At 32.8% G+C, this 19,705-nt stretch overlaps 1 non-coding gene across 1 annotated transcript; it reads left to right on the forward strand.

Moving 5' to 3' along the window:
• The first annotated feature begins 11,395 nt into the window (after positions 1-11,395).
• LOC113873916 lies at positions 11,396-11,502 on the forward strand. Its single transcript, XR_003505982.1, has one exon. It is a non-coding gene; the product is annotated as a small nucleolar RNA R71 (small nucleolar RNA).
• Positions 11,503-19,705: the final 8,203 nt, after the last annotated feature.

Genomic DNA, 19,705 nt, shown 5'->3' on the forward strand with positions numbered 1-19,705 from the left:
GCTCTTCCTTTCCATTATGCTTCCATTCTTATGAACCTTGCTCAGATTAGTCCTACAAAAACAAGATTAAAAACTTAATTCCTAAGCAAAAATTCCACAATTTCTAAGATAACTACAAATTGAAAGAGAACTTCAATTCATTCTCTTTTTCTGAGTTTTTCTTCTTTCTTTATATATTTTTCTTATCAAATGAGTTAGAATTATGCTAAAATATCAGTAAAAATATGGATTCATCACCACCCCAAACTTGAATTTTTACTTTTCCTCAAGCAAATCAAACTAAACCAAGGGTAAGTTTCTCCATTTTCAAATTCAATTAACAAGCTGCTTTTGTTAGATTTTTCCAATTTCCAATTCTGTGTTTTCTGCAAAATTTTCAATCAAGTTGTTCATCCAAATACTCATCATGATATTCCTATTGCATAATCATCATTGAGTAAGAATTGCTATCCAAGTTCATATATTTCATCAAAATTCATGTGAATACAATTAATAAACATGATCACAGCTCACTTAGAAGTGTTTCTCTCATCACTCAACAACGTTTGGGTACTGTTTTCACTCTAAATCATCAATTTCATTACACTCTACCATATGCTTGCCCATATTCTCAATCTCCTTTGCTTAATGCATGTAATCACACATCCAGAGGACTTTTTCAGGTTATAACAAGGCTTAGGTTAGGGTAGGTGATCGCGAGTGTCGCTCTCGAACAAATTAATAAAAATTGAATTGCATAAAAATTATGTAGTAAGAGGTGCAATTCGAGTCGTCTCCCAACGATGATAACGTTATACAATTATAAAATTTGTAGAGGGGGTTTGATTTATAGAATAACTAATTAGAATCAAAAGTTAAAAATAATTAAAAACTCTAATCCAAGAATTTAGAAGAACTACGACCACTCTATCACCGAATTTCAAGAAGATGCATCAAATAACAAATTAGTGATTAACATTAAATTCGAATGAAACCTCAATTCAAATTAAGCATTCACACGAGAACCCTCATGCATTCGATCAACATACAATTCGCTCAAAGTTCAGAAACCTCTAGAACCTAATCGATTTGTGTTAATTTAATTCACCAATGCGATTAATCTTAGATCTCAAACCTGAAAATTTAATTCACGTTCCTTAAAACTGAATTACATACATCAATTGAATAATACGTAATCAACCAGATGCATAATCATCAATCCAAACGAATAACTTCAATTCAAAAATATAATTAGCAAAGGGAGAAAATAAGGAAGAGATGAAACCGAATTTGTTATTGAATTTATGCCAATGTGAGACCAATCCTCAAGAGTGTCACGTCCCTTTTCATCTTTGAATTAGATGGAAATCTAAGTCTCCATTAATGGAGGAAAACAACAAGTCATAAAGGTGAGAGGGGCTGAGAGAGAAGAGAAGAGAAGAGAAGAGCCAAAAAAATAAATTCAAAATTCCGTTTGTCACATTGTTCCATTTTTTCGGCTATGAAAACGGCCTCTTTTTGGTTCGTGGACTGAAGAACAATTGTAGCCTTGGATGTCAGCTTCAAAACGCCACTAGAATGGGCTTAATCGGATGTCTGTGGACTGAGATATGGCTCAAATACTGCACCTTGCTCAAGATCCATGACTGCAGCGTTCCGACTTTTTCCAGGCCTAGTTTCAGTTTCTTATCACCAGAATTGGTTTCTAACCTCTTCATAGGCATTGTGCACCTTTCTCTTAGCTTTCCTACAAATCAAGAATCATAATGAAAAGAGTTCTACAGCTCAAGATATGGTCCAGAAACCAAAACAGTATCAGAATTTTCCAAATACTAGAAAAATTAAATAAAGCCCAAATAAAATTCAAACATCATAAAATGATCCAATTCAACCAATTAGGTACAAAAGACGATTAATGAGCTAGGAATTAGAGGGAATAATGTTATAAAAATCCAATTGATCAGTAGGTAACAAAAAAAATGGAAACAATACATGCAATTTCAAAAGATCAGAGACATTTTAAGTGATTTGTTTTAAAACTAACCTGGATCTGCATTATTTCTCCTTAATTTTCTCACTTATGCAGCAAACAAAATTTTTCGTGCAGCAGAATTTTCACTCATATTTTTCTTCTTTTCTTGCTTTCATGGAATTTCTTTTTCTTTTTCTACAGCATTTTGCTGTAATTCTTTTTTCTTGAACTCATATTTTTCTCTTTTCAGAATTTTCTACAGCACTTTTATTCTTACTTTTTGACTTTTTGAACTCAAACTTAGATAGCTTGCTATTCCCCCACCCCAAACTTAGAACATTGCTTGTCCTCAAGCAAGTAAAATGTGGATGACACTCCAAACTTAGTTTTAAAACTCATTCTTGATTAAACTCACTATGCCTCTGATTAATTGAATGGTAAAATTGGTTTTTCAGCAGGGCTTGTAATGAGGTTAATTCAAGAAAAGGATATTAAGCTCAAAGGGTGAACTAGGGCATTCAAGCATAAGGGAAGGCATTTAGGCTAACTAAGTATATCAAACATGGCCTCCATCATATATGTGAAAACTATAAATTGCATATTCAACCAAGAAACAAGGCAAGTTCTAGAGAATGCAGCAAAATGTGATTAATCAAACATGAAGAAGAAGCATGCAGCTCAAGTCTCACTCAGGTTGTGTAAGTGACATGTTAATCAATGAACTCACATTTCTCTTTTAAGATTTATATGCACCTAGTGGCAAGACTGCCTCATTTTTTACAATACAAGTGTAATCTCATGTTGAGAATGGAAAAAAACAACTTAAAAAAAAAATTCAAACAGAATTCACAGAATTGTCAAGCATCTTGCAGTCAAATTGCAGAAAAATAGTTCATATCCTATACTATTATCAGTAAAATTTCAGTGTATTGTGTAGCTAACACATGAATCAAGAGGTAAGGAATAACCTTTTTTCATGGCAGCTTGTGCAGGTATCATCATCCAATGTGTGTGAGAGATGTGTGAGTGTGACATTTTCTGCACAAAACACCAAAAATTTTGATCAATTGGCAAGTAAAAGGCAATTAAGTGGAAATCTAACATAAATGCAGAACAGATATGTTAAAATTAAACCAAATTGTACCAATTTGTAATTACAACCCAAAAAGTTTGAAACTTAACTATAGAAATTTACAAAATTCCTAATGACAGAAAATAAATTCCTAAACTATTCATCTGCTCCATCTTCCTCCTCTGAGTTGTCTTCCTCCTCTTCTTCAGATTCTTCTTCTTCCTCCTCCTCCATTATCTCTTCAGCTGGTTGTGGAAAATGGGTTTTGTAGATTGGTAGATCTTTGAAGACTGAGGAATGATGGCACTGAGCATTCTCTGCCAAATCAGGAGTGTGATACATTTCATCTTTGGTCATTCCCAATTTTTGACCAATATTCAGCATAACACATTCAAGCAACATAATCCCAGACTTGAGACTGCTGTGTAGCTCAGTCTGCCTCTCTGCTAACTGGTTCTGTCTCTCAGCCATTAGCTTCAAGGAATCCTTCATCATTATTGGTTTTTCCTATCTGAATTGAGAAGGGATTGGGTCTGCTGCAGTGCAGGAAGTGGTAGCATATATTTCTTTCACCACAGAGACAGAAATGGGAGCTGCAGACTGAATTCTTTCTTGGTACTCCCCAACTTCAACTCCTGCATCCTCACAAAGTAACGTTATTAATGAAGGAAAGGCAAGTGAATCTCTCTTGGTTTTCAAAATATTCAAAATACATTCACTAATGACCTTTCCCGCATCAATATACAAATCATTCACTATTGCAAAAAGAAGTTCTGCCCTTTTCACAGCCAATGTCGAACTATGTTTGATTGCATAAATGAGTTCAGAATAAAAGTGCTCCACATTTTGGCAAATGGCAGCAGCTGTTTGGTGACAATGCATTTTGGTTTCTTGGATTGGTTCAGCTTCCAAGTTGTTCCAGGCCGCCCAATCCTTTGCAGAATTTTCACATAGTCCTTGTCAGGACTATTCTTAAAAACATTGAATTCCAACTGTCCAGCCTGCTGTGCAGAATTGATGTTCAACACTCTATTAATGTTTGCAGGGGTGAAGTCGACTCTCATCCCCTTCACATTGTGTGGAACTTAGGAAATTTATCCCCTTTAAACTTCACAGCATTGGTGTAAAACTCCTGGATTATTTCCCTCCAACCCATTCCAGCCAAAGAATAGAAGGATTCCCAATCCCTCTTCTGAATTTCTTCTTTATATTCTGGGTAATTGTCCCCAGCTATCTCAAAAGCTTTGTCTGGGACAATTTTCCTCCTCAGAATATTTGCCTTGAAGAAGTTTTCATGGGCAATGCTTCTGAACCTTGGATCATGTGTTGCAGTGGGTGAGGAGCTTGAAGGTGAAGTTCTTCTTGGCTGAGGTGGTGGGGAGGGTGAAGGTTCAGCGGTTCTTTGCTGAGGTGGGTCAGAAATTTCAATGGGTGAGGAGCTTGAGACACCATCAGTTTTGGCCCTCTTTACTGCTGGATTATTCCTAGCTGATCTAGCTTGAAGATTTCTGCTGGATCTTCTTCTTGGAGTGGTGGAAGATTCAGCTTGCTTTTTCTTAGAAGGGCCCACAAGTGTATTGAAAGATGTTCTGACCATTTTGCAATTTATGCAAAAAGGAAATTTAAAATTTTAACACATGATATTTCTATGCTTGCAGAAAATTCAATCAAATAATTTGCAGACATTCATTTTTTAACACTATACTCATGTAGGTTGCTGTTAAGATAATTCAGCATACACATATAAACACACAATTGCACAGGCTTAATCATTCACAGTCCTACTTTATTTGTTCGGAGTCCACACTCTTAGAAAATATCAAGTTAATGCAGAGAGATTATTACAGATCTTTGACCAAATTCCAATAAAATTCTGTAATTTCAGCAAAAGATTACAAGGTTTTAGCCAATTTTCAACCAAGTATGCACTTCAATTCTTCCCAGCATAATTTCTAACTCAATTTTATCACAGTTATGCATTCTAATTTCCAATCCAACCTTTTCAGAAAATTCTGTTGTTATCAACTTAGATTCTACAGAATTTTGGTTCAAATATGTTTCAATTATTTCAATCAAAACAACAAATCACAATGGACAGAGAAAACCTATTCAGAGTTTTGTCTATTTTAACATTGAACCAAATAGCCTCAGAACATGAATTTAAGTCTACTGTCAAAATATGTAATATATAGATGCAACAGTACAGATGCACAACATTAATCAATCAAATTCAGAGGAATTTTAATATTCCTAATTTGGAAGTTCAGGGTGCGTTCACTATCACAAAGAAATATTTTCAGGTTTCAACCAATTTTCAAACATAGTTTTGCAACCCAATCATTTTCAGCAAAAAGCTATTTTATCAAAGTAATGTAGAGTTGATTGTCCTAGTATTTTTCAGGCATTCAATTGTATTACAAGTAGCATGTGGTTGCAGTTAATCTTATTCAACAATTTTAGTTCAAACATTTTCACTGAAGTCTTTTTTTTTTTGTCATCCCAATTTCTGCAAAATTTTTGTTCAAATATTGTGCAATGTAGATTCAAATTCTTCTAAAAAAAAAGTTTTAAATGACAGGGAAAACTTATTCAGTGTATTGTTCATGCTATTATTGAGTCAAATAACATCAGAACAGTGCCCCATTACCCCATTCGACATTTTTCCCAAACTTCAAACACAGAACACCCTAACTGCAGTTTCAGAGGGATGAGGGTAAGCGTACCTTGCAGGAAGATGCAGAAATGTATGGGAAATGCTTGCTGTTGCTAGGTTGACACATACAGGGAGTGAAATTTGCAGAGAAAGCTCAGAAAGAGATAAAGTTTTAAGAGTGAAGAGTGTGTGCGTGCTTACTCTAAGGAGTATTTATAGTTATGCTTGGCACGTGACCAATTTTAAAATCAAAAGTGAACGTTATACATTTAGGACTTTCAGCGTGATCACTATTTTTCATAAGAGTGGACTTTCCAGAGAATGACTTTTTCAGAGTGTGGGGCGCATTATCACTATTACTGGGCAAAGTAATAACGTGCAGCATAGTGACAACTTTTTTTTTTTTTAATAAAAGGATTAACGCAGAAATATTAGAAGTTTACTTACCTGTGCGTAGTCACTTTTGCCAATAAAAGGAAGCGTTCTAGAGAGTTAGTTTTCCCATCTATCTCTGCGTGATCAATTTTATCAGTAAAAGTGATTGTTCCAGCAGAGATCCTCAAAATTTACTCTCTGCACAGCTCCTTTTCTGCAACAAAGTAACTCCTTTCATTAGTCAATGGTTTCTAAACTCTCAATTAACTCACTTCTCACACTCTAATCCTTTCAAAACACACTTTAACCATTAAATCTCAATTTAAGTACCAAATTCACCTCAGAAGAAATATGCAGCAGAATCAAAATGCAGAAAAGCAGAAAATTACAAAACATGCATATGCAGGATTCTAAAATACTACAAAAAGCTTAAAATGGGTTAGAAATGTGAGTTGCCTCTCACAAAGCGCTTCTTTAATGTCACTAGCTTAACATTAGTTGTTCCTCACTCAAGAGGAACCAATTTCAAGCATGAGATGTTCCTTGTAAACTCCTCTCCATGATAGATCTTCAATCTTTGGCCATTGACCTTGAATTCTCTCCTTGTTTTCTGATCTTCTATAAGGATTGTTACAAAGGGAGAAATCTCCTTAATCAAAAAGGGTCCAGACCATCTGGATTTCAGTTTCCCTGAAAACAATTTTAATCTTGAATTGAATAACAGCACTTGCTGCCCAGGTCTGAAATCTTTTTGCAGAAAGAACTTGTCATGGATTCTCTTTGTTCTTTCTTTATATAACCTTGCATTTTCATAAGCCTGCTGTCTGAATTCTTCTAACTCATGCAGCTGCAGAATTCTCTTCTTTCCAGCACTTGATAAATCAAAGTTAAGCCACTTGGTAGTCCAGTATGCTCTGTGTTCTAGCTCTAAGGGTAGATGACAGGCCTTTCCAAATACTAACTGGTATGGAGACATACCAATTGGAGTTTTAAAAGCAGTCCTATATGCCCACAATGAATCATCCAGCCTTTTTGACCAATCTTTCCTTGAGTTGTTCACTACTTTCTCTAGAATTTGCTTGATTTCTCTATTTGAAACCTCCACTTGTCCACTTGTTTGTGGGTGATATGGAGTAGCAACCTTGTGCTTCACACCATACTTCATTAATACAGCTTCAAGATACTTGTTGCAGAAGTAAGCACCTCCATCACTTATCAGAAATTTGCGTACTCCAAACCTTGCAAAAATATTCTTTCTTATAAAGGAAATCACTACCCTTGCATCATTTGACCTGGTGGGAATGGCTTCCACCCATTTGGAAACATAATCTACTGCTACTAAGATGTATTCATGCAAAAATGATTGGGGAAAAGGTCCCATGAAATCAATCCCCCATACATCAAATAGCTCCACTTCTAGGATGTTGGTTAATGGCAGCTCATGTCTTCTTGAAATGTTTCTAGTTCTTTGACATTTGTCACAGCTTTCCACATACTTCTTGGCATCCTTGAAAAGTGTAGGCCAAAAGAAACTTGCTTGCAGAACTTTTGCAGCAGTCCTTGAGCTTGCGTGGTGGCCTCTATACTCTGAATTGTGACAGTGCCATAATATGTCAGATTGCTCATTTTGTGGAATGCACCTTCTAAGTAACCCATCCACTCCAATTTTGAACAAATAAAGGTCTTCCCACACATAGCATTTGCTGTCATGTAAGAACTTCTTCTTTTGCTGTCAAGTGAACCTCTTTGGAATGAATTGAGTTGCCTTAAAGTTTGCAATGTCAGCAAACCAAGGCATGTTTTCCACTGCAAACAACTTTTCATCTAGAAATTCTTCATTTATTTCTAAGGATTCAGTGGTTAAACTTTCCAATGGCAGTCTTGATAGGTGATCTGCAACCATATTTTCGTTTTCTTTCTTGTCTCTAATTTCCAGCTCAAACTCTTGCAGCAGCAGAATCCATCTCAGGAATCTTTGCTTGCATCCTGCTTTGACAACAAGTATTTAAGTGCAGAATGGTTAGTATATACAATTACTTTTGAACCCATCAAGTATGATCTAAATTTGTCAAAAGTAAACACAATAGCTAGGAGTTCTTTTTCTGTTGTTGTGTAATTTACTTGTGTAGGATTTAAAACTTTGCTAGAATAATAAATGACATGCAATTTCCTATCCTTTTTCTGTCCTAAAATAGCACCCACTGCACTATCACTTGCATCACACATTAGTTCAAAAGGCAATTTCCAATTTGGTTTTGCAAGAATAGGTGCAGAAATCAATTTTTCTTTCAAAATAGAAAATGCATGCAAACAAGCATCATCAAATATGAATTCAGCATCTTTTACAAGAAAATTACTAAGAGGTTTTGCAATTTTAAAAAAGTCCTTGATAAACCTCCTGTAAAACCCAGCATGTCCTAAAAAACTCCTAATTCTTTTAACATTAATTGGTGGAGGCAGTTTACTAATGACTTCTTCTTTTACTTGGTCCACCTCCATTCCTTTTTCTGAAATCTTATGGCCAAGAACAATGCCTTTTTGGACCATGAAATGTCATTTCTCCCAATTCAACACAAGGTTAGTACCTTGACATCTCTGCAAAACAGTGGATAGATTAGCTAAACAATCATCAAATGAATCACCAAAAACAGAAAAATCATCCATGAACACCTCTATAATATTTTCTACCAAGTCAGAAAAAATAGAAAGCATGCATCTTTGGAAAGTGGCAGGGGCATTACATAAACCAAAAGACATTCTTCTATATGCAAAGACTCTAAATGGACATGTAAATGCAGTCTTCTCTTGATCCAAAGGATCCACTGCTATTTGATTGTATCCTGAATAACCATCAAGGAAACAATAGAATGAATGTCCAGCAAGTCTCTCCAACATTTGGTCTGCAAATGGTAGTGGGAAATGGTCCTTTCTAGTTGCATCATTTAATTTCCTATAGTCAATACACATGCGCCAGCCAGTAACAGTCCTAGTAGGGATAAGTTCATTCTTTTCATTAGCTACAACAGTCATGGCCCCTTTCTTTGTGACAACTTGGACTGGACTCACCCAATTGCTTTTAGAAATTGGGTAGATTATTCCTGCATCTAGCAGCTTCATGACCTCTTTATTAACTACCTCTTTCATGGCTGGATTCAACCTTCTTTGTGGCTGCACAACAGGCTTAAAATTCTCTTCAAATAAAATTCTGTGCTTACAAAATGAAGGATTTATACCTTTCAGATCTGCAATACTCCAGCCGATTGCAGATTTATGCTCTCTTAGGATTCGCAGCAGTTTTTCCTCTTGTTCTTCCTTGAGCTCATTGTTAACGATGACTGGATTCTTATGGTTCTCATCCAGGAATGCATACCTCAAGTGGGAGGGAAGTTGTTTCAGCTCTATCTTCTATTTTTCCTTCTTTAACATCCTTTTTCAACTCCTCCCTTACTGAATTTTCTGCAGGTTTTTGAATTGGCAGGGCTTCTAATTGCTGCGCTATTTCCATAATGTATTTCTCATTAAGAATTTCAGACTTGACATTCCTTGCAGATATTATTTCTTCTAACACAGTATTTTCATCCAGCTCATTAATAGAATAATGTGGAATAATAGAATCTAAAATGTCTATCTTCATGCATGTACTATCTTCCATAGGATATTTTAAAGCTTCAAATACATTAAATACCACCTTCTCATCCTAGACTCGAAGCATAAGTTCACCTTTTTGTACATCTATCAAAGCTCTCACTATTGCAAGGAATGGTCTTCCTAATATCAAGGGAATATTAGCATCTACCTCCATGTCCAGGATTACGAAATCTGCAGGGAAAATAAACTTGTCAATTTTAACTAACAAATCTTCAACTACACCATAAGGATAAGTGTATGATCTATCAGCCAACTGTAGTGTTATGTTAGTGGGTTTCACTTCCTCTATGCCAAGTTTCTTCAAAACAGCCAATGGCATCAAATTAATGCTTGCCCCTAAATCGCATAGTGCTCTTCCAACTGTGCAGTTTCCTATTTCACATGGAATGCTGAATGATCCAAGGTCTTTTAGCTTTTGAGGAAGTTTTCTCTTGAGGATTGTACTACATTCCTCTATCAAAGGTACAATCTTATCATGTTCCAACTTCCTTTTTCTGGAAAGTAGCTCTTTCATGAACTTTGCATATGAAGGCATCTGCTCTAATGCCTCTACAAAAGGAATATTAATCTGCAGTTTATTAAAACATTCATAAACCTTTCAAACTGTTCCTCCTGTTTAGGATTTTGAACCCTTTGAGGATAAGGTAGCCTCTTGTATTTTTCTGGATCTATTAGCTTGCAAGCATCTTCAAAGAGTTGCTTTTTGGTTTTTCTCTCAGAACTCATAAGAACTTCTTCTTTTTCTTCTGAATGATCTTTCTTTAATAGCTTAAAATTTTCTTGTTGCAGATCTTGTTCAATTTTCCTCTCTGCTGCATCATTTATTTTCTTTTCTACAGGTTTAGGACTTGTAACTACAGCTCCACTCCTTGTAATTATGGCTTGACATTGCTCCTTAGGATTGATTACTGTATTGCTTGGAAATCTTCCTTCATCCCTGCTGGATAGTTGTTCAGCTAACTGTCCAATTTGTGTTTCCAGTTTCTTCATAGAAGCTTCTTGGTTCTTGAAGCTTGTTTGGGTCACCTTCATGAATTGTATTATGGTTTCTTCCATCTTAGTCAACCTTTCATTCATAGGCTTGGAAAATTTCTGAGTTCCTTGAGGTTGAGTGGATGGATTCCTCTGAAAATAAGATTGTTGTATTGCTAGACCTGCATTAGAAAAAGGTAAATTAGAGTTAGAATTCTTGGCAGCAGAATATTGATTATTCCAATTAGAATACTGCTGATTTCTATTATTCAAAAATTGAAATCCAGGGGGATATGAGGGTTGTTGTATCTGAAAATTGTTCATATAATTCACTTGTTCCTGTGGTTCACTTGTAGATGCCTCACATGCACCATTTACATGGTTTCCTCCACAAAAATCACAGCTTAGCTGACTGGTAGGCATACTCCCTGTTTGAAGGTTACTGATTTGTTGAGTTAGGGCAGCTATTTGTTCTAAAAACATTTGATTTTGTAGCTGATTCTATGCAAGAAAGGTTTCCAAAACCTTAGCTTCATAACTAGAGTTTCTTCCTTGACTCCTTGAGTTTGAATTCTGATACATTGAAGATGCCATCATCTCAATAATCTTCTGAGCTTCTTCCAAGGACTTTGTGTTTAATGAACCTGCAGCAGCAGCATCAACCATTGTTCTTGTTGTTGCATTCATCCCATTGTAGAAAGTTTCCAATTGCATCCAATCTGGAATACAATGATGTGGACACCTTCTAAGCAATTCTTTGTATCTTTCCCAAGCTTCATACAATGATTCTCCTTCTTGCTGCACAAAGGATGTAATTTATCCTCTCAACTTAGCAGCTTTAGATGGAGGAAAGTACTTGGTTAGAAACTTATTCACAAGTTATGTCCAAGTTATAATGCTTCCTTGTGGTTGAGCTTGTAACCAGCATTTAGCTCTATCTCTCAAGGAAAAAGGAAATAGTCTCAGTCTGATGGCTTCTTCACTAACCCCATTCATTCTTATGATGTCACATAACTGCAGAAAATTTGAAATATGTAAGTTAGGATCATCAAAATTTCCACCAGAAAACTGATCCTGTTGGACTAAGTGTAATAAAGCAGGTTTAATCTCAAAATGATTAGCTTGGATAGTTGGCCTAATTATAGAAGAGTTAAAACCTTGCATGTTAGGAATTGCATAGTCCCCTAATGTTCTAATTCTATTTTGCTCTGCCATCTCTATTTCTGAATTTGGTTGTCTCAAAGGTGTAGGTGTTCTTTTCACTCTAGGATTGCTCTGAATTTCTGGAGAGTAGACAACTTCTAAATCACTATCACTTCCTATGAATTTTTCTGCTCTAGACTCTCTTCTAAGTCTTCTTAAGGTGATATCTATATCAGGATCAAAGACTAGAACTGATTTATTTTTATTTCTACCTCGCATACACAATGAATACTATGAAACTAATAGGAAGTAAATAGAAAACTGAACTATCTTGCAGAATATATGCTATCTACTTTTAACAGTATCAAGTTGATCAAAAATTAGAATTACACTAATGCAGAATTAACTTGTTACACTAACTGCAAACAGAAAACTTTAAATGTGATCTAACACTGCAGAAATTTAACTAAACAAAAATTACTCAATCTAACGCTATAGAACTAATAGGAAGAAAAATAGAAAACTGAATTAAATCACAGTATATATACAAACTGACTATTGCTAACAATGTCAATTACATCAAAAAATTAGAAATTCACTCATGCAGAAAATACTAAAATAAAACATGCAGAAAACATAGAAATTATGCAGAATGAAAATTACAATTATGCAGAAAAATGAAAAATGAAATTATGCTGAAAATGCAAAAGAATGCAAAAACTTTATGTAGAAAACTACACAAAATGCAGAAAAATTATGCAGAAAAAAACTTGAAAGCAAAACAACAAAAATAAATGCTCAATCTAGCTATCTTTCTACTACTAATGATATTGAGATACACAATTTTCCCAGCAACGGCGCCAAAAACTTGTTGTTTGCAATCTAAACACTAGCAAGTGCACTAGTATTGCAGCAAGTAATGAGTAATTTTTAAGAACAGGATATCGTCTCCACAGGGAATTTGGATTTCAAGTATCAATTCATAAAATTGTAACCATTTAAGCTATACGAATTTGGGAGAAGAGTTGTAACATACAAAAGCAATAAACCAAAGAAATTAAGAGTAGAGAAGAACGTGCAGAAAATAGATCAATGAATGCAATGTGAGATTAGAAATGGATTGAAAGGTAGTTAGGAATTTACTTCACAAGAATGTCAATATTAATTCAATTATGCTTCTGAAAATTCAAGAACTTGGCTAATTAACAATCAGTTTCGCATTTTAATAGCCAAAGGTTAATTCTTTAACTCATTGACCCTAACAAGTAACTAAACCACCCTAATCCCTTAGGTGAAGTTCAATTTCATGTTGCATTAAGACTTGGAACATTAGGATTGCAGAATTAAGTGTACTTATCCCTAAGAAACCCCTAATTCTGGTTGTTCATTCAGATCAGAGAATCAAATCCAATTCCCATTAGCAAATGTTCCTCTAGGATTAACCAAATGAATTTCCATTCAAAAAGTATGTAAAAGTGCAAAATTAACAACTAAATTAAGCCAAATACTTAAATTTCAGAAGTAAGAATCAAATCAATACATCAATTCGAGTTCCATAAACCCCTAACTACAAGAAAACTACCCAGACATGGGAGAAGAGAAAGAGAAAGAAGAAGAAGAAGAAAAACTCCAAGAAGCCATGGCTGAGAGCTCCAATCCGATTCCTCTTTGTGGAAGCTTCAAGACTTGACTCCAATCTTCTCTCTCAATCCCTCTCAACGATAATCTAACAGAAAAACGAAAAAATAAAACTGAATCCCCGAAAATCTGAGCGCTTCTGGTATTTATAAAGATTCCCAAATTTGCGCGTTATCACTTTCCTCAAAAATAGTAGCTACGCAAAAGTTTAGTTGGTTGCGCGTTAACACTTTTATGAGAAAAAGTGGCCACGCGCAACTTTGCTGAGTTGAGAGCTCTCTGGAACTATCACTCTTGCTGATAAAAGTGTCACCGCAGAGCTCAAGTAGTTGCGCGTTATCACTCTTATGAATAAAAGTGACTACGCGCAACTCGCCAAGCTGAAGGCTCTCTAGAACGATCACTTTCGATGACAATAGTGGTTACGCGGAGCTTGCTGATATTTTGCCTCTTTGGAATGCTCACTTTTAATGATAAAAGTGATAACACTGAGCATGCTGAGTCTGAGGCTTCTTTGGAACTCTCACTTTTCTTGGCAAAAGTGGTAACGCCCAGGCTTCACTTCTTCTTTGAGCTCTGGAGTGATCACTTTCACTGACAATAATGATCACGCCCAGCCTGCATTTCCTTGTTCTTGTGTTTTGGAGTCCAAACTTGCTACTCTTGCTCTTCCTTTCCATTATGCTTCCATTCTCATGAACCTTGCTCAGATTAGTCCTACAAAAACAAGATTAAAAACTTAATTCCTAAGCAAAAATTCCACAATTGCTAAGTTAACTACAAATTGAAAGAAAACTTCAATTCATTCTCTTTTTCTGAGTTTTTTTGCTTTCTTTATGTATTTTCCTTATCAAATGAGTTAGAATTATGCTAAAATATCAGTAAAAATATAGATTCATCATTCATGCTGGAATTACTGTTCATATTGACTTACTATTTATGCCAGATCTATTGTTCACACCGACTAATTCTTCACGCCGACTTTACTGTGCACTTTTTTTTTTAAGTCCATCTAAATCTATTCTAATACCAAATAATCTTTCAATTAACATTTAATAAGTACAAAACATTACAGATTACTCAATAATAAATCTACAGGCCTGACAATTACTAGGAGTGTTAAGAGTAACTATGCGCAACTTCATTAGCAAAATAGGCTTGCACATAATTACTATGAGTAGTGATAGTAATTACGCGAAGCCTCGTCTCTCTGAAATGACTCTGGAGTGTTTACTATCAATGGTGAATGTAATTACTTCCACTTGGCCTTTGGAGGATGCTTGTTGGAGTAGTTACTTTGGGTGCTAGAAGTGATTACTTCCATCCAATTTTCTCTTAAAAGCTCAAATTTCATGGATTAATTGCCAAAAAACTCCTACACAATTATTCTAATTAGGAAAATTACAAAAGATAATTGTAAAACTTATGTAAATTAAACTAAATTAAGAAAATTGAAATTAATAATAGAATTGACATTTTTATGTTATTTACATTTTCTAACTTCATTTTTCTATTAAAAAGATAACTAAAATATTAACAAAATGTGGATTCATCAATCGGTTATTATGAATAACCAATGTAGAAAATATTCTTCTTGTTCATGTTCTTCTTCATCAATAGTGTCGGTGTTTCTCTTCTTTGATAGTTTTAATGTTCGCATTTGTCATGTTATCAATATATTTGTTTGAATATGTAACATAAAGAATATGTAGTGTTCGTCAAATTTTTTAATAAAGAAGAAAATACAAAAAAAAAACTATTGTTGTGTTCGCTGTCCATGCATGTTTCTAGTTAACAAAAGCACCAGAAACTTAAGAAAAGTCTTTGCTCATCTCCAATATATGCTATTTTACTAGCGCATGTCTAAAATTTTTTAATTTGAATTGATTTTACATCGATTCCCATAAATAACCGATGTAGAAAATACCTTTTACATCAGTTATTTATTTAACCAATGTAAAAAGTTCTAAAATTTTAAGAAATTGAGAGAATGCTAAAAATAGAAAAATGGAAAAAAATATTAAAATTTAGAAAAATGGTTTGTCCAAAGGCTATCTCGAAAAGTCATATAAAATAAACATATAATTTATATAAATCAGAGTCATGTACTAAAAGTTACGCCCATTCCAAGTTTACAACTATAAATGCAAAAAAATACAGAATTGCAAGACTTTCTATATTGGTTGTTTTTATAATCAATGTAGAAATTACTTTTTACATTAATTGTCAAAAGTATCAATATAAAAAGTACTTTCTACATTGATACTTTTGACAACCGATGTAAAAAAATTTGCATAAATTTTAAAAATATTACTACGTTTTTTTTACATCAGTTGTTTTTAGAACTAATATAGAAATTACTTTCCTCATCAGTTCTTTTGACAACCGATGTAGAAAAGTTTGCGTAAATTTTAAATGTGTCACCATGTCTTTTTCTACTACATCATTTCAGAAAGAACCGATGTAAAATCCTATTGTAGAAAGTGTTTTTATACCAGTGATCATAAAAACTAATAATTAGAAGTATAATCATCTAGTTTGGAAAATAAATAATAATTCCAAATTTTTAATTGAATAAAGCAATAAGCTAATCAACTAAAAGCCTAATGCTTGGAGTCCTAAAGAATACTTGGAAAACAAAAACCTAAACACAACACCAATATTGATATGAAACCAAGAACGTTGAAATAATTTAATAAAGCACCTGAACTTGTTGCCCATGTTAGTCCGAGGTGATTGTTACAAATAAAGGTCTCTTTGATAACTTCTATTAAAGTTGGAGAACTCTGAAAAAAAGTAACTTAATACGATTTTCCATGATTTAAGTATTATAAATCCTCCCCATTACAACTGAAAAGGAAGACAGAATACATTGATAAATGACCAAGCCTAAACAAATAAAAATAAAAATAAAGAAATTCAAACGGGTTCAGAATTATAAAGTAAAAATGAAAATACAATATTAATTAATGTTCAAATGGTTTAAGATTGGTGCAATGAACTCTCATAGCTCTTCATTTATCGGTGATGAACCTTCACAAATCGTCATGTGTCCGTCCTCCTGCACTTATTTGCACGTAATTATGAAAACAAATGGTTGCAACTCTTCATGATCATAACTTTTCATGTCATCAACTGTAACTTTTAAATTATGAACTTGTCTTTATTTACAATTATAATTCAGTCTTAAAATCCGAATGGAATTAATCAATATTTGTTGCGATCCACTCCTTTGAATCTAGATTGAATTAATTAGAGCTCTCTTAGCCACTAACTCTTGAATCAGTCCATTTAATGCTTCTTTGAATTTTCTTGGTCTTGCCGAATAATATAATCCATGACAACACATTATACCATGTCCAGCTGGAGATCTTTTGTTTTTCTTTCAAATTTAACTTAATTTAGTTTTAAAACTCGCTTGTTTACTATTTCAATACTTCTCCAATAACACTAATTTTCCCTTCCTTTTAGCTACTAAAAACATTACATTTCCATCATTTTGCATTCAAGAGAGAGAGATCAGAGAGAAAGAGAGGAGAAAGTTGTTCTCATAAAACGAACAAAATGATGAAAAACCAAGAGACCATCACCATCCAACTTGACTATCACAAGAACATTCTTTTTCCGTTCTCATCAGTAATTGAATTTTAGACTCATATGACCTACTTGTAGATGACTTACATTCTAATGATAGAATATGAGGGGCAAGATGGTAAAGTCTATAATTTTACATGAATAAAATTATATTTATTTGTATGATTTTGGTTTTCAATATTTTTGTTAAGTCTCTCTTTTACGAGAAATGCCACATAGAATAATTTGATAAACAGTCCACCATCAGATGGATATAGTAAGACAGACAGCACTGTGGCTGGTTGTGGAGTTCTTAGAGGAATCAATATTGGAGAATAGCTTAAGATTCTTTTAAATATCTTGAAGCAATAGCTTAAGATAGGGGTAAAGATACTCTTGCCAATTTATCATGCACCTGATTATATCTATGATCATCCTCCCGTTGAGATAAGACGTGCTTCTAAATGATATTCTGGAAGTTCCTACACCTAAAGTTGTTCTCATGTTTTTTTCTTTCTGGGCATTGGCCCTTTGTTTGAAAAAAAAGTGAAATAAAGGGACATTATGGTAATGAAACTTGTTTTTAGGATTAAACAATAACATATCAAAATCAGGAAATCAAATAAAAAATAATAATATTTTAAAAATCCAAGCACAGATGCAAGTCATTCTTCTGTAAATGATAAAATATATCATGAGAACTTCCATTGATAAAATTTGGAGGAATAAACCTTTGATATCATCCTCCAATGTTATTTGTTACTATGCTAATCCCTTAAAAATATTTATTCTTTATATCTCAACAAATCTAAAATATTATTATATAAGTTTTTAAAAAAATTATCTTTAAATTATTCTCTCAAGACGTGAAATGTTATCATTTCATCCTTCTAAAAGACTAAAATAGTAAAAATAGAAAAAAAAAATTAAGGGTTAATTTGGTGACTGATTAAATTTTTTGAAGTATTAATTTAATGACAAAATCTTTAAAATATTAATATGATGATGAGTTAAAGACCTGAGGAGCTAGTTCCGTCATCAAAATTTTTGAAGGACTAATTCAACAACGCATAAAAATTTGGAATACCAAATTTAGATGTTTATCATTTGTAAAAAAATTATTAAAAAATATAATGTGTTGAACTATTTATGAATTATTTGATCTTGATAAATTAAATGATCAATCAAGCTGTTTTGTACTAGTATTCAAATAAGCTCACACTTGTTTGAATTATATTAAATAGTGAAGTTGAAGCATTAAATACTTAATGTTTGAGTGTTGTAAATAGTTTGTGTGTGCATGAGCAAATGTACGTAATGCATATTAGGTGAAAATATATTAATCTTTACTTTACAATTGTATATAAATGATTAAGGTTAAGGGACTAATTTGGTAATAGGTGTGAGACAATAAAAAAACATTTGAATTTTTAAAGAACTAATTTAATAACTAGTTACATTTTCTAACTAGTAATTCAATGACAAAATCTTTGAAACATTAATATAGTGATGATTTAAATATTTAAAAGGCAATGGTAAATAAATTTTTTTAAGGATAACTATAGTATTGCATGAAACTCTAAAAGATCAAATTTAGTTTTCGTTGAAATTCACTAGTAAGTTATAGAAAGGAGTATATAGATTGAGATTACATGAACTATTCAAATTTTAGTTTTAAAGACAAACTTGAACATACAATCATATATGTATGAAAAAAAAAATATTTAAAGATTACTTTAACACTTATGTGATTTTTAATATTTTAATTTTGATTATTCCTATAGGATGTAGTGTTCAAGATCTCTTTCTATTATCAAACATGATTAATCTCTTTGATACTTATCATATATCTATTTATGAGTAAACTTATCAAGTGAGAAAACTATTCCTACACATAAATGGTCAAGTTTAAAATTAAATAAAATGAATATTAATTATTTATGTATAATTATATAATCTATATTTATGACTTGAAAAATAAATTAATATGTCTTTATTGTAAAAACATCAATTTTTTAATAAATCCCTATAGTTTAAATCTTTTAATATATTTTTGGAAATTAACATCGTAAGACTTTCGATAAATATTAGTAATATAATATATATTTAAAAGTATAATTTAAATAGTAATTATTATTCTTCAAGTTATGAACTTACAATTCTTACAATAAAAAATATCATTGTACTCCTAGATAATACTATATAAGAACTTCAATTTTAGATAGTTTAATTTAACATAAGGATGCCATACTCTAAAGTTTTATTTGAGAATTTAAAGAAAAAAGAAAGGAAAATATTTGAAAAATAAAGGAGATGAAGGAAAGAGGAAAAATGATAATTAATGCAAAACTTCATAAATTGAGAGAACTCAAAAACATGTGATTAGAAAAATTTTATAAATTTTCTTCCTCCCTTTTAAAAACCCCTAAAAAAAATATTTATCACATAAGTCTTCTCTTCTCTCCCTTTTCTCCCAAAAACCAACTCCCAAATAAAACTTTAAAATATTAGAATTATTTCTTAAGATTGATTTTAAATAATTAAAAATAATAAATTTTGTTAATATATATATATATATATATATAATACATTAAAAATACAGAAACATAATAAATAACTTTGTTAATAAAAACTTACTACTTTAAATGTTTTATGTTAATATTATGAACTAATGTTTACA

Source organism: Abrus precatorius, unplaced genomic scaffold (genome assembly GCF_003935025.1).
Source record: "Abrus precatorius isolate BTA unplaced genomic scaffold, Abrus_2018 Scaffold7, whole genome shotgun sequence".
Lineage (NCBI taxonomy): Eukaryota > Viridiplantae > Streptophyta > Magnoliopsida > Fabales > Fabaceae > Abrus > Abrus precatorius.